Genomic DNA, 13,731 nt, shown 5'->3' on the forward strand with positions numbered 1-13,731 from the left:
TCTTAGTTATTCAGTGTTTTTATGGGAACCTTTGTAGGCAAACTACCAACCTCATTATCCAAACAGCTTGAACAGCAACAGCTTAATATCTGTCGTGGAAAGGAACATGGTCCTCTGATGACTACAGCTGTGAGGCCACCAAGTTATTTTTCTACTGTTTCAGCAAGGCACACTATTTTTATACAGTCCCTCAAAACCCTCTCATCTCTGAAGGCTCCAAATTCCATTTCAATCAATACTTTAATTGTACCATGAGTTTTCAATAAAGCTTTTCAAGCTAATCCAGAAAACAGATCTGGCGCTTTAAAATTCAGTAGGGAACTAAATGATCCCAGGTAACAATCCCAAGACTATAAAAAAAAAAAAGATGTTTTCATTTAAGTACATTCTATCCTTGCTTGCTAAATTACAGCCCCATACAACTAGTATGTAAAAGATTAAACTCAAGTTATACAACATTCTTTCTCTGTATTTCAGGTAAAGCATTAAGTAGCATAGCAATACTTAACGTAGTATATCTTTCAGGAAGTGAAAATTTTCCAAATGAGTCTAATAAAAAAGCTAAAGCCTCAATTTAAACGTATTGAGATTACTGTGTTAACAGTAGAGTGTGACTACTAAAATATTTTTCTACCACTTTGAGGTTCTTTTTCTCAAGACTGAACAAATGCCATTTCAACACTGCATGATATTAACTTGAATGCTTAAAAATAAACATATACTCAAGAACAGCAATTTAGAATGACCACATGTAAGTAGTGAGAATTACTGTCACGTAAGGCATAATTTCAGAATGCCATGAAGAATATGCTTTTTTCAATCAGGTATTTGACCCTGAAAAATACACATCAGAACACGTTAGAACTGATCCAGTTAAGCTTTTTTTAAACTTAAAAAACCCCAACACATTAAGACTACTCAAAAACTGCACTGGTACTATGCAGAACAGGGCAAGAGCACTGTTACAGCGAGGTCCCAAAAGTTACTCCATACTTTTCGGCTGTATATATTCCTTCCTGCTTTCATATAAAATTATTTACATCTCACATTGGTAATAAGAAAAACAAACACACTGTAAAAACTCCATTATCTGCATCAGTGTTGTTTTAAGACCAGGAAAAGTGATGATTATTACCAAGCTGAAAAACTTGTGAGAGTTAGATCTCAGGGGAAACTGAAAAATGTCTAAGGGAATTCTTTCTCTACACCCTTAGGAAGTGCTGAGTAGTACCGATTCTATACTAATTAACTACAATGCTCATTGTAACATCTATCCATAAGCTACAAGTTCAAGTGTAAACTGAGTGTAGCTCCAGCTATGACAGAGCAAATACGTGCTGAACACCACCAGTTACTCTAGAGAAGAGCTGTAAGTCCTTGGGGTTTGTGGTAGAACAGTTACTGGCTAAGAACCGGGGGGGAGGGCGGGGGGGAACATGAGAAATTTTATGGGAGTTTGAGACCACTTGTTTTCAACCAGTGTCTCAAAAGTAATTCATGATCCACACACTTAAGGGACCTGCAAAAGATAGCTGGTAGAAACAAACCTTAATCTGCTAATATTGCAAGTGCTATATGTGTATGTTCTTATCCATCACAAACTTTCCAGGAGTTCCATTCAGAAAGAGGCTTGAAACAGATTTAGACATAGACTACAAACACTACAAAGTTTACTATGTTAAAAAAGTTCTGAAAAAGTTTTCCCTCATTTACAAGCACTTGTACAGAAGTATAAAATTTAAACCGCTCAAATAGCTATGGAGCAAATCCATGATTTGTAATCAAAAGGCCTTTTCTTTAAGTAATTGCTTATCTTCTCATGCGTGTATTTTGCAAAGGGAATAAAACCCCACTGTTCTCGCATTTAGATTACTTCAATGTGAAGAGAAGAAGCATTTCCTGGACAGGATCTGACAAGAAGAGACTAAAATTTTAAGAGAAACCTGTAGGAGATACCATTTTAATGACACAGACCAATGCAGAAAAACACCTGGGTCAGTTGTTTTCAGAAAGTTAAGTTTTACCATCTGTTTCACTTACTGCTTTTGTGGCAGGCCTAGAGTTTGACTATAAGACTGTAATGCAACATTCGGGGGGGAAGGAGGGGAAGAGAAAAAAAAAGCCACTTGCCACTCAACAGTTACACAAAAAAATAATCCTTCCTACATTAGCCTAACTCTAGATGTTCATTCATAATCAAGGCAAGCAGCACATCAGGGTTATTGTTTGTAATCACAAGACAAAAACTCAGAACCATGATGTGGCATTAATTATATCAAATTCCTCTTTCCTAAGATTAAGGATGCTCTAACTTCCAAACCAAAAAATACCTTGAAGACATTGTGAAGTGAAGGAAGAGTCAGAGTACTGACATCGAGCGAAGGTAAGGACAATCTACTGGTAACTGACCAAAATTCATTTAATGCATCATCTTCAAGAGCCATAATAAAAGCCTATAGTATTTGGAGAAGGCTACAGCTAGAGGGATATCAAATACTTCCCCATTCTTCTATTAAATACTAAAAGTATCATAATTTCAATAACATTGAAAGCACTCTTTTGAATTCCTTCCTTACGCCGGGTTACTCTGAGGTATTTCAGGTGGAAAATTCAATGTCTTTCCTCTTCCCATAAACAAGTATGTGTATATATGTGTGTGTATAAATAGTATCAATATGATACACCTATATGTCATATACATATATGGCATGTATGTGTACATATATGACATCAAGCATTTGAAATCTGGCTTCTTCAGATAATCATTAGAAGATTTGGGGAGTGTTTGTATGTTTTGCTAGAAAAGTAAATGCACACAGGTTATGAAAATTTATACATGGTGGGGCACTATGGCTGTGTTTTCTGCTCTGGAAAAGAAGAGGCAGCTTTCTCAGTAACTAATCAGATCGCAATAAAAAAAAATAATCAACTTACATACTGGAAAGCCATTAGCCATTACATTGCCAGCACAAAACTTTTTATTGCTAACGGAACAGATGTACTACAGGGATTGTTAACAGTATAAAAACCATCACGGCAAATACCCATGGCAAAGGAGTCTCGCTGGCTGCATCTTCTTGATCACTGTAGCTGCCTAAATAGGTATGTCATATTGATACTATTTATACACACACATACATATATACACATACTTGTTTATGGGAAGAGGAAAGACATTGAATTTTCCACCTGAAATACCTCAGAGTAACCAGGTGTAAGGAAGGAATTCAAGAGTAGTAATATAAACCACTGCCAGATATTCTTCTTTATTTAAACCAAAACATGTCTTAGAAGTCCATACAGCTGGCAATTACAGGTGGACACCAGTATACTCCTCAGTGTCAGAGGTACATAAGTAAGTTGGATATAATCACACAATTTTAAACTGTCTAAAGTTTTATGTTTTAGCATCACTCTGTAGGTATGGTTACTCACTGCCTCATTTGCTTCTGTTTAAGATCAATAACTTCCTTCCAAAGGCGTTTTTCCCCCCTGAAAATTCAAGGGAAATATTTCAGTAGATCTTAGAAAAGCCCAACATTGACAGAAGGGAAGGGGAAACTAGGATTTTGTAAGTAACACTGAACTCCTCAAAACAATCATCGAACACTTCCTTATCACGAAGTAAAACCTATTTACATGAAAACAGAGAAGATCTGTGGAGTAACACAGGGCAAGCGAAGAGATCATTACTGACACGTCCTAACACCTTATTAGTTAAACTGCTTTTGAGTTTAGTTATTATCTCAAGCAGGAAATACATCCTGTGTAAAGCAGGCATCACAAACAAGTTTCTAGTATCCTTCACTTAGCAACTGAAAGGCAACAGAAATATGTCATCCCATGAAGCACCGTGTTGCTCATGAACACAAGTAACTTTTAAAGCACACTAACGTGACATAGTGATAAATTACACATGCTTATACACGAAGCATGGATGACCTTTAGGTTCCCAGAATTGTAAACCTGGATCTCATTTATTCAAAACATGCACTAAAGTGATGTTGAAAGATGCCAGAGGCACTGCAAAGCGAATTTTTCCATTTCAATTTCGATAAATTGTTTCACAATTTACTCAAAGAAAAGATCACATTGATTAAAGAGAACTTCTTCATACCTTGAATATAAAAACCCTAGACCTGAAAAGTGTGTATGGCAAACGAGAAGAGGGAACTGTTTCGAAATAGTACACAGAAGAGCATGTTGGTCAGCCTCCGTAATTGTTGCCGTGTTGTTGCATCCTTAGATCCCCAAGGCTGCGGGTCAGGCAATGTTTCTATGGAGAGGCAATACCTTTTATTAGACTAACTAATATAGCTGGAAAAAAGACCTGACGTGCATCTGGGCACATAAGCCCTTTGAGGTCACCGTGTGACCGAAAGCTTGCCTGGCACCCTGTCCCATTATAAGCCAGTCTAATAAAAGATAATTACCTCCGCCACAACCCTCATCTGATATGTATTATTACACCACATGCAGTCTCTGCAAAGAGATGATAGTGAAAAACCAGGATACTGGTTTAGCAAGAGTCATGTACCACCATAATAAATAATCTCTCAAGACTTACAGCACCTCATCAAAACGTCAAAAGCAGCAAAAAACCTATGCCAAACAAGTAAAAAACCCTCTTATACAGATAGTACATTCAGGGAACTCCCTAGATTGAGGGAGCAGCACCCTACTTGTTTATTTTAAGTCTGTAATGCAACCCTATGGAAGAAGGCAGCAGGAAGAAATTCAATCCCTGGGAAGAGGGAAGAACTTAATTATCACACTGGTATTTATGGAAAGGAGTTCCTGTATTACAGAAGCTGTTTCTCTTAGAAAAAAAGAAACAACATGGGACAGAAAGTTAGCCAACAGTCCATCCTGAACAGATGAAGAGACAGTACTTCACCTGGAGAAGCAGAGATTATGCAAGTCCAAGGTAGTCACCTTGACAACCTCCTGAATTAGCTTTAAAGGTCAACTCTTCAAGAAAGTACTCAAAAGCCCTGAAAAAGTCTCAGTGAGGTACCAGTCTTCAGCTGGCTCCTTGGCTTTCACCGCTAAGAGTTCTCTCAGAGAAGCCTCAAGTTGTGCAAAAACATGTTAGGCAATTTAAGTTTCCCAACTTTCTTTTACAATACAGGATTTAAACCTCTGCTTAAGAAATGCGTTTTCATAATACAATTGCATATCAGACGTAACTGAGTAACTCTCCAACAAGCATAAGACACTCCAGGCATACGACATTTCAGCCACCTTCAGGCATCTAAAAAGATGTCTAAGCTAATGACTCCAGATTCAGAAAGCCAGGCACATTGAAAAGGAAATTTATCCCATACTAGAAGAAGGTGACTTAAGAGATCTAATTTTCAAACTAGAGTTCCTCAGTTTAGCAGATAGCTTATTTCTTCAATTGCCTACCCTGCTAGATAGTTGCCTAGCTGCTCTTTACAGGAATTCATCTGTGGAACTCTTCCAGCTAGACACTAACATACTACATACATGAACACAAAGAAAATTATTAATTTGGTGAGCACTAGTATCCTAAAGACATTGTTTGGGAATGTAGTTCAACATTTAAAAAATTACAGTGCTTTACGTAACACAGATGCAGCGGCCCAGCCTGCAAAATGCAGTACATCGCAGGCTGTTGGCTACCACATTTCATTATCAGATCAGTCCAATCCCATCAAGCAGGCCCCTGTAGCAACTGACAGATGTACGATTTCATAATGGAATAGTTTTCCACAATCAAGAGTAAAACAGGCAAAACATTGCCTGACCCGCAGCCTTGGGGATCTAAGGATGCAACAACACGGCAACAATTACGGAGGCTGACCAACATGCTCTTCTGTGTACTATTTCCAGTTCCCTCTTCTCGTTTGCCATACACACTTTTCAGGTCTAGGGTTTTTAAACAGTAAAACAGTAAAACTGTTTCCCAACGCTACCCAAACAAAGAAGGATTTTGACAGTTGAGGATGGTGGTACAGAAAACAAAAAACCTCCCACCCATAAACCAAGAAAGAACCCACATGCTCAATCTTGATACATACCAGCTTTAGCAGGATTCGACATACTGTTTTAATGATTGAAGTGTGGTATCCATTACATCCCGTTTTCCTTGAACCAGATGAACAACTGCTAACACCTTGTTGACCTCTGGATCATGCTTACCAATTTCTGTAAAAAGTAAAGGTCCCTAAAACAACCAAAATAGAACACTGAATAAAAGCAGTAAGAGAGAGACAAAACAACTGCTTAAAAAGTTCTTGTATTTAGCATTCCTCTCACATTCTCAAAAGGTTCATGAAAAGGAAAGAAGCATGTACAGGTGACTGGTACCCCCTGCTCCTGACACCTGGTAATGCGGTTGGCATAACCAACGCCATTTTATAAGACAAGCAGCCATTCTCTGTGACCGAGCAGGTCGTGTATTTGTTCCCTTTCCCTCATTATCAGGCCAAGAAGGTCGTAGACAAACCAAACAGATTTCTTCTTCCCCTCCCTCTCATCCTCAAGGTTCCTGGGCGCCAGGCCGATTACTCCCTTCCTTGCCAGCCTTGAAGGTCCCAGGCACACGGCCAGCCAGGTGCTGTTGATGACGCCGTCACAGAACAGGGAAGCCTAACAGCACACAGAGCACTGGCTGTAAGATCAAGCAGTTACAAGTCCTAAGTGGGGAACTTGGACCAGAGCCACTGCTGGACAGAGACCTGTGACCCCTCGGTGTTCAGCACCCTCCCCCAAATACCAGACTTACTGTTTCTGCATAGGAAGTAAACAAAGTGTTCACCATACAACCAGCCTGAGAAGTTCCCATGAGCACTGTTTCTACTATTAGCCCACAGTCAGCTCAGTTCTCCTGGAAAAGAACTGTTTTCGCTGTCAGTGTAGAGTAAAACAAAGGACCAAGAGACTTCCCTCTCTTCTCTGAAAGATGCGGCAGCACTCCGGAAAGGCTGCTGTCACCTCAGTAATGCACCAGTCCACACCCTGCCCCAAGCTGCCAAGTCAGTCATGCTAACAGTTAAGCCTTCCAGATTTAGTGAGTGTTAGTTGTAGGACTCCAGCTTCTGACTCATCTTCACTGACAGGACAGCTGGAGAGGTTAAAGACATCCAACAAAAGCATTTTGAGTCACCCTACTACCTAAAGTGTAGAATCAGTGGGATTTTAATCAGAGCCGAACCCTTTAAACACCCATTTGAGATAACTCACACAAGCTAGACACTGCTATACTTATTCACTAGCACAAGGGTTTGAAGAAAAGGCTGCATCATAAAGGAAATTAATATAAAGAGGGGTAGACAGACATGCTTTTAACAAAAAGGTTTGGTTAACCCACCAAATTTTGGATAGTGACATTCCAGAAGTGGCATGTTATGCACAGGTATTTAAGACTTACTTTCCCAAGCATTCTGCCAAAGAAGATCCAAACCTGGATACAATGCTCATTTAAGTGTCAAAGGGTTCCGACTTAGTATCTGCCTTGCTGATCCAGATGAAGCAGCATCAGTTCTGCCTATTTCTTCTTTCTTGATGGAACCTAGGTTTGCACCAGTGATCTGATGGTTTCTGCTCATCCCTGAGCAGCTGCTGATGAGAACAATATGCCCGTTTACTAGTACAAAGCTGTCTATACCGACTGAAACACAGCACAGAATTCTCATCTCAAAACCTTCCTACCCTGGGGAAAAATGAACTGTGCTAGAAAATGCTGATACTAAATACAAAACTATTACTACATACAAGACTCTGGGTGTATGCTGCTCTACTATTTAGATACTGATCTGGAACTGGCAAAGAATACAGAGATATTGCTATGAATCAACTGTTTAAAAAAAAAATCTTGAGTAAAGTTATACATAGGCATTGACAGACAACACTAATTTAACTACAGTGTTACTGAATGAAGCATGCCATATACTGACAACAGAAGATTTTATTTTCTTTTTTTAAAAAAGTAATAAAATTGTTTGTTGCTGCATAAACGAGTAAAGGACCAACTCTTAAACCCAAGGATTTATACTGCAGATGGCAGGAGTCAGAAGCCGACAGGCACTGTGTATGCCTCTCCAGTTCTATTTACTATTTTATCTCTTTTCTAAAGAGAAAGCTTCCCAGGGGAAGCTGTCAGAGCACTGGTAAAAATGGAAAGAACCATTATATCTAGCCCTACCACCTGTTTTCCCTTTTTCAACCATGAGATCACAAGATCTGGGACTCTTGCTTAAGAACAGTTTAAGTTCAAGGCTCCGCCAGAGCAAGCTTTACTCCTAAAGTACACTCAATAATCCGGAGGATCCCACTGCGAAAAATGCAGCTTGTGAACTACAGACAACTAAGTTTGTTAGTATTTTTAGATCAATAACCACTGAGGTAAAGCAAGAAGAGGTGGCAACCTCTGCTGCTTTGCAAATATACAGTGTTTTATACCACAACATCCCAAAATCATAGTTTTGTTTTGGATGAGGATTATTTAATGAAAATCACCCATCTCTAAGAAAATATAACTTACTAGCAAAATTGTGTCTAACAGGCATGTATCCTCTTTCAGGCTCCTTCATTTCACAATGACTTGGAAAAAATACTCAGATTCTCCCCAAGTCTGACAGAACTTGTTTTACACTGCCTGCCCTAATCACAAGTAATCCTTTGATCTTTCCTCTCCACAAAACACTAGGCATTCTACGGGAGAAAATTTCTGATTTGCTCCCAAAGATGCTCTCAACAAATGTGACAAATGCTCATTTTAGATTAAAAACTTCCGGGTAAGACTTCAGTTAAAAAACAGAGGCTACTTGATTTTGCGGTGGTGGTGGTGGAATGTGTTTGGGCCAAATACACTACAAAATTTTATGTTTGATTTTTACTGTTAATGACTTAACACATCAGCATCTTAGCATCATCATTCGATGCACTCTAAAAACATTTATAGGCAGATGGACTGCAAGGAATGTGAGCAAGGAAAGCCAGCTCATGCTGCAGGGAGGAACACATAGTTCGGGCATACTAAAAATAAAAAGAAAGCATTAACACACCATATGCTGTGCAACAGCAAATAGCATTATTTAGAAGTGTTCCAATAAAAGCTAATGATGGCAAAAGTTCAGACCTACTAAAAAAAACAAAGGTAACTTAAGACAGCCACATGCTTCACTGCATAAAATAAACATGAGTTTTATCTATCAATTTAGTTCCTTTTGTTTTACACAAGCCTTAGGATAACTTACCCATTAAAGCATTTTCCTTGTTAACAAAGTCACTAATCATGCCGGACAGGAGTTGAAATACAACTGGTGAAGCAAATTTCAGTTTGTACACAGCCCATGACTATTTTTTTCTTAAATGACTGACTTGTCTTGCACCTCAGCTGCAGTATCTTTCTATGGAGTAAGTTCTGTTTTAACCTCTGCATTAGTACTACTATGCAGATGCACATTCTCTCTCAAGCTGTATGAGCGAAGCATTAAAAAAGGGAGAAGGTCTTTACTAAAGCAACATATTTTCTTTTAAGTAAAATTCTATGTTATCACAAACCCACGTAATTTCAACTCAAGTAATGTTCTTTTCAGCATTTTTGGAAGCCACAGGCAACGTGGGTGCAAGAACATGGGTGCTTCTGTGTGCATGCATAGCGAACAGTCAACAAACAAGCAATTGTTTTCCATAACTTTAAACTGAAGATAGCAACCAGGACTGGATTATTTCTTAGAATGCGTCAGTTAATGATCTTGCAACTGGGGAGAAGCCTAAGGAGATTTAGGAGAGGTGAATCTTAAGGGATAGAAACACTTCAAACTGCCACACAATAGACAAGGTCTACTGACTGTAGCATGGAACTAGGTGAAAAACTCTAAATTTAATGACACCATATCCTTGTGCAATCTTAATCCAGCTTTCACTTCATTTATAAAATGGTGGTAGCCTCATATATCCTGCAGCTGAGACATGAAATCAGTTAGTTACACTTCGAATTCTTCAGGACTGGCAGCGAGCTTCTCAATCTCAACCTTGTTGAAGTGCTCACTCATACTATTAGGGTAACCAGCTCCAATTACAGGAGTATACATGTGGCAATCACTACATTTTCTTAAGTTTTTGTTCTGTTCTCTTGGTGTTCAAAACACAACAGAGGCCTTCCTATTGACTTATTTGGTCTTTTGCTTTGTAGCAAAGTAGTTAAAGCATGGAATCAAAACAGGACACCTTTGCTCAACAGCTCTTTAACTCCAGCCCATCAGAAAACATGGAGGGAAATGCAATAGACTTAATCCATATTAAAATGCTTCAGTAAATTACCATTCTGTGGTTGAGCCTGTGAGGTAACCTGACATCAGCAAAAACATATATCAAGGACTAAAACACTCAAGCATATTATAGAAAGGTACATTTAAAGCAAAAGATGCATGGTTCAGGTTTGTTAGATTTTACCTGACAGGTCTCAAGTATTAGTGAACTGTCTGAAAGAACTACAGTTGATTCAAAGCAGCAAACAATGATTTCATGTCTTTGTTTTGTTTCATTATCATCTCAGATGGAAGTTTGAGAGTCTGTAATGTATGTTCATTCTGGTATACCCATATGCTGAATACTACTTAAATTCCCTTTTAAAAACATAACTAGAACATTTGTTCTTAATGCAACAGAGGAGTTGCACTAAGAATTGGCATTTGCACTCTCATCAGAAAGGGAGCCGAAACAAAAACAACATTCCCACCTCAGACTAACACTGAACCCAAGCTGTCATCCTGAAGCCTTTGCTTTTGTACATGGCAGAACTCCATTCACACTCAACAGCAAGAACTAAAATACATGTGTGTCTGATGGCTCATTCGGAGCAACTGCTGGACCACAATAGCTGACATCCACTGAACACTTTTCCCCTCACCACTGCCTGCTTCTGCTTTAATTCCACTTCCAACACAAACAGAAAACCCAAACAAACAAAAAACCCCAAGACTCACTTTTCAATTCATAACCTGCCAAGTGAAAGGGAATAATATCCTGAGAATCAGCAGGCCTGTAAGGAAGAAGTCTCCACAGAGACAGAAAAAGGATCCCTTTTCTCACCCTTGTTCCCGTCAACATAAGGGACAGCTCCCAGCCCCCTTGTATCTGAATGGAGCTTTTAGAAGCTCCATTTCTCCTTCCTAACTCATGGGTAGAGTAGGCCAGACAAGGAAGGGGGGTGGCAAACTTTTTTGAGCAATCTCTTTTCCCACATTGGAACATATGGAATGCCTGCTAACCCTTCCCAACATACACTCCTGCTCCACATGATAGTCTTCCTTTCTCCTACTACTATACCCATTTTTTAGTCCAAAAACAGCTAACACAAACCAGCTATGACCACAGGCTAGAACATGCTGAACCAACTGCCATGAACCAGAACCTCAGCCACACCTGAAGGCAAACAGGAAACAAGGAGGAACGATATTAGTTCGACTTGCTTACAGCAAAGCTGTCCCCTCATTACACAGAGACCAACAATGCTCAATTCCAAGATCAGTCTTTTTCCTTGCTTACACCAACCTAAGAATTCTGGTACTGTTTTCCCCTTAAAATTAAATGCACCGCTCTTACTCTTCAGCCATCCTTTTCTATGTCCGAGATGTGTCTGCTCCAACTCTTTGTTGATTGAGGCCACAACTCCAGCTTGACCTTCGCTTCTGCTTCCTGTCCCATCACACTGATTTTCCAAACTCTGAAAGAAAAAAAAAGGCAACTCAGTGATTGCCTGTAGGCAAAAAAAACCTTTGCCCTATATCAAGCTGCCATTTTCTTTGAAATGATTAAATCTTTATTCCGTGTAAAACAAAATAAAAATAAAATTAAAAATTATATGGTCCTATTTAATTGATTACACAAAGAATTATGCAAGTTAATTTTAGGTTATTCAAAGAATGCGAGGAGACTGCTATGGGCACAAATAGGGAAATGAGGATATCTAATGACAATACTGAATGACCTCTAAGATGCCCTTGCTTCAGCATTGCTAAAGAGACAACAGGGTGCATGGATCTCCAGTAGTTTGCTCGCTCTAAGCGTAGATATTACACAGTATGAGGGCTTTGAACTTCAGTCGTTGATAACACGGATTTGTTGATCACCAGCAACAAGGATCAAGAATAGGTTTCCTAACACTGTATTTTTAAATTCAGGAATTTGATACATTGAATTTATCAAAATTCTTTTTCAAGAGAAGAGTCAGTTTTCCATGACATTTTGATCTTAATCACTACATTTAACTCAAATAATTTTTGTCATCTTAGTTATTCAGTGTTTTTATGGGAACCTTTGTAGGCAAACTACCAACCTCATTATCCAAACAGCTTGAACAGCAACAGCTTAATATCTGTCGTGGAAAGGAACGTGGTCCTCTGATGACTACAGCTGTGAGGCCACCAAGTTATTTTTCTACTGTTTCAGCAAGGCACACTATTTTTATACAGTCCCTCAAAACCCTCTCATCTCTGAAGGCTCCAAATTCCATTTCAATCAATACTTTAATTGTACCATGAGTTTTCAATAAAGCTTTTCAAGCTAATCCAGAAAACAGATCTGGCGCTTTAAAATTCAGTAGGGAACTAAATGATCCCAGGTAACAATCCCAAGACTATAAAAAAAAAAAAGATGTTTTCATTTAAGTACATTCTATCCTTGCTTGCTAAATTACAGCCCCATACAACTAGTATGTAAAAGATTAAACTCAAGTTATACAACATTCTTTCTCTGTATTTCAGGTAAAGCATTAAGTAGCATAGCAATACTTAACGTAGTATATCTTTCAGGAAGTGAAAATTTTCCAAATGAGTCTAATAAAAAAGCTAAAGCCTCAATTTAAACGTATTGAGATTACTGTGTTAACAGTAGAGTGTGACTACTAAAATATTTTTCTACCACTTTGAGGTTCTTTTTCTCAAGACTGAACAAATGCCATTTCAACACTGCATGATATTAACTTGAATGCTTAAAAATAAACATATTCTCAAGAACAGCAATTTAGAATGACCACATGTAAGTAGTAAGAATTACTGTCACGTAAGGCATAATTTCAGAATGCCATGAAGAATACGCTTTTTTCAATCAGATATTTGACCCTGAAAAATACACATCAGAACACGTTAGAACTGATCCAGTTAAGCTTTTTTTAAACTTAAAAAACCCCAACACATTAAGACTACTCAAAAACTGCACTGGTACTATGCAGAACAGGGCAAGAGCACTGTTACAGCGAGGTCCCAAAAGTTACTCCATACTTTTCGGCTGTATATATTCCTTCCTGCTTTCATATAAAATTATTTACATCTCACATTGGTAATAAGAAAAACAAACACACTGTAAAAACTCCATTATCTGCATCAGTGTTGTTTTAAGACCAGGAAAAGTGATGATTATTACCAAGCTGAAAAACTTGTGAGAGTTAGATCTCAGGGGAAACTGAAAAATGTCTAAGGGAATTCTTTATCTACACCCTTAGGAAGTGCTGAGTAGTACCGATTCTATACTAATTAACTACAATGCTCATTGTAACATCTATCCATAAGCTACAAGTTCAAGTGTAAACTGAGTGTAGCTCCAGCTATGACAGAGCAAATACGTGCTGAACACCACCAGTTACTCTAGAGAAGAGCTGTAAGTCCTTGGGGTTTGTGGTAGAACAGTTACTGGCTAAGAACCGGGGGGGAGGGCGGGGGGGAACAGGGGAAATTTTATGGGGGTTGGGGACACCTTGTT

General features: G+C 38.7%; 1 long non-coding RNA gene across 1 annotated transcript in view; it reads right to left on the reverse strand.

Annotated features, from left to right (window-relative positions):
• LOC103918348 overlaps window positions 1-13,731 on the reverse strand; it is a 36,778-nt gene that overhangs the window by 10,016 nt on the left and 13,031 nt on the right. The window contains exon 2 of the long non-coding RNA XR_663690.1: window positions 11,578-11,698. This is a non-coding gene — a long non-coding RNA (uncharacterized LOC103918348). The remainder of the gene's footprint in view (window positions 1-11,577; window positions 11,699-13,731) is intronic.

The sequence above is a fragment of the Pygoscelis adeliae genome, unplaced genomic scaffold (assembly GCF_000699105.1).
Source record: "Pygoscelis adeliae isolate BGI_AS28 unplaced genomic scaffold, ASM69910v1 Scaffold54, whole genome shotgun sequence".
Taxonomy (NCBI): Eukaryota; Metazoa; Chordata; class Aves; order Sphenisciformes; family Spheniscidae; genus Pygoscelis; species Pygoscelis adeliae.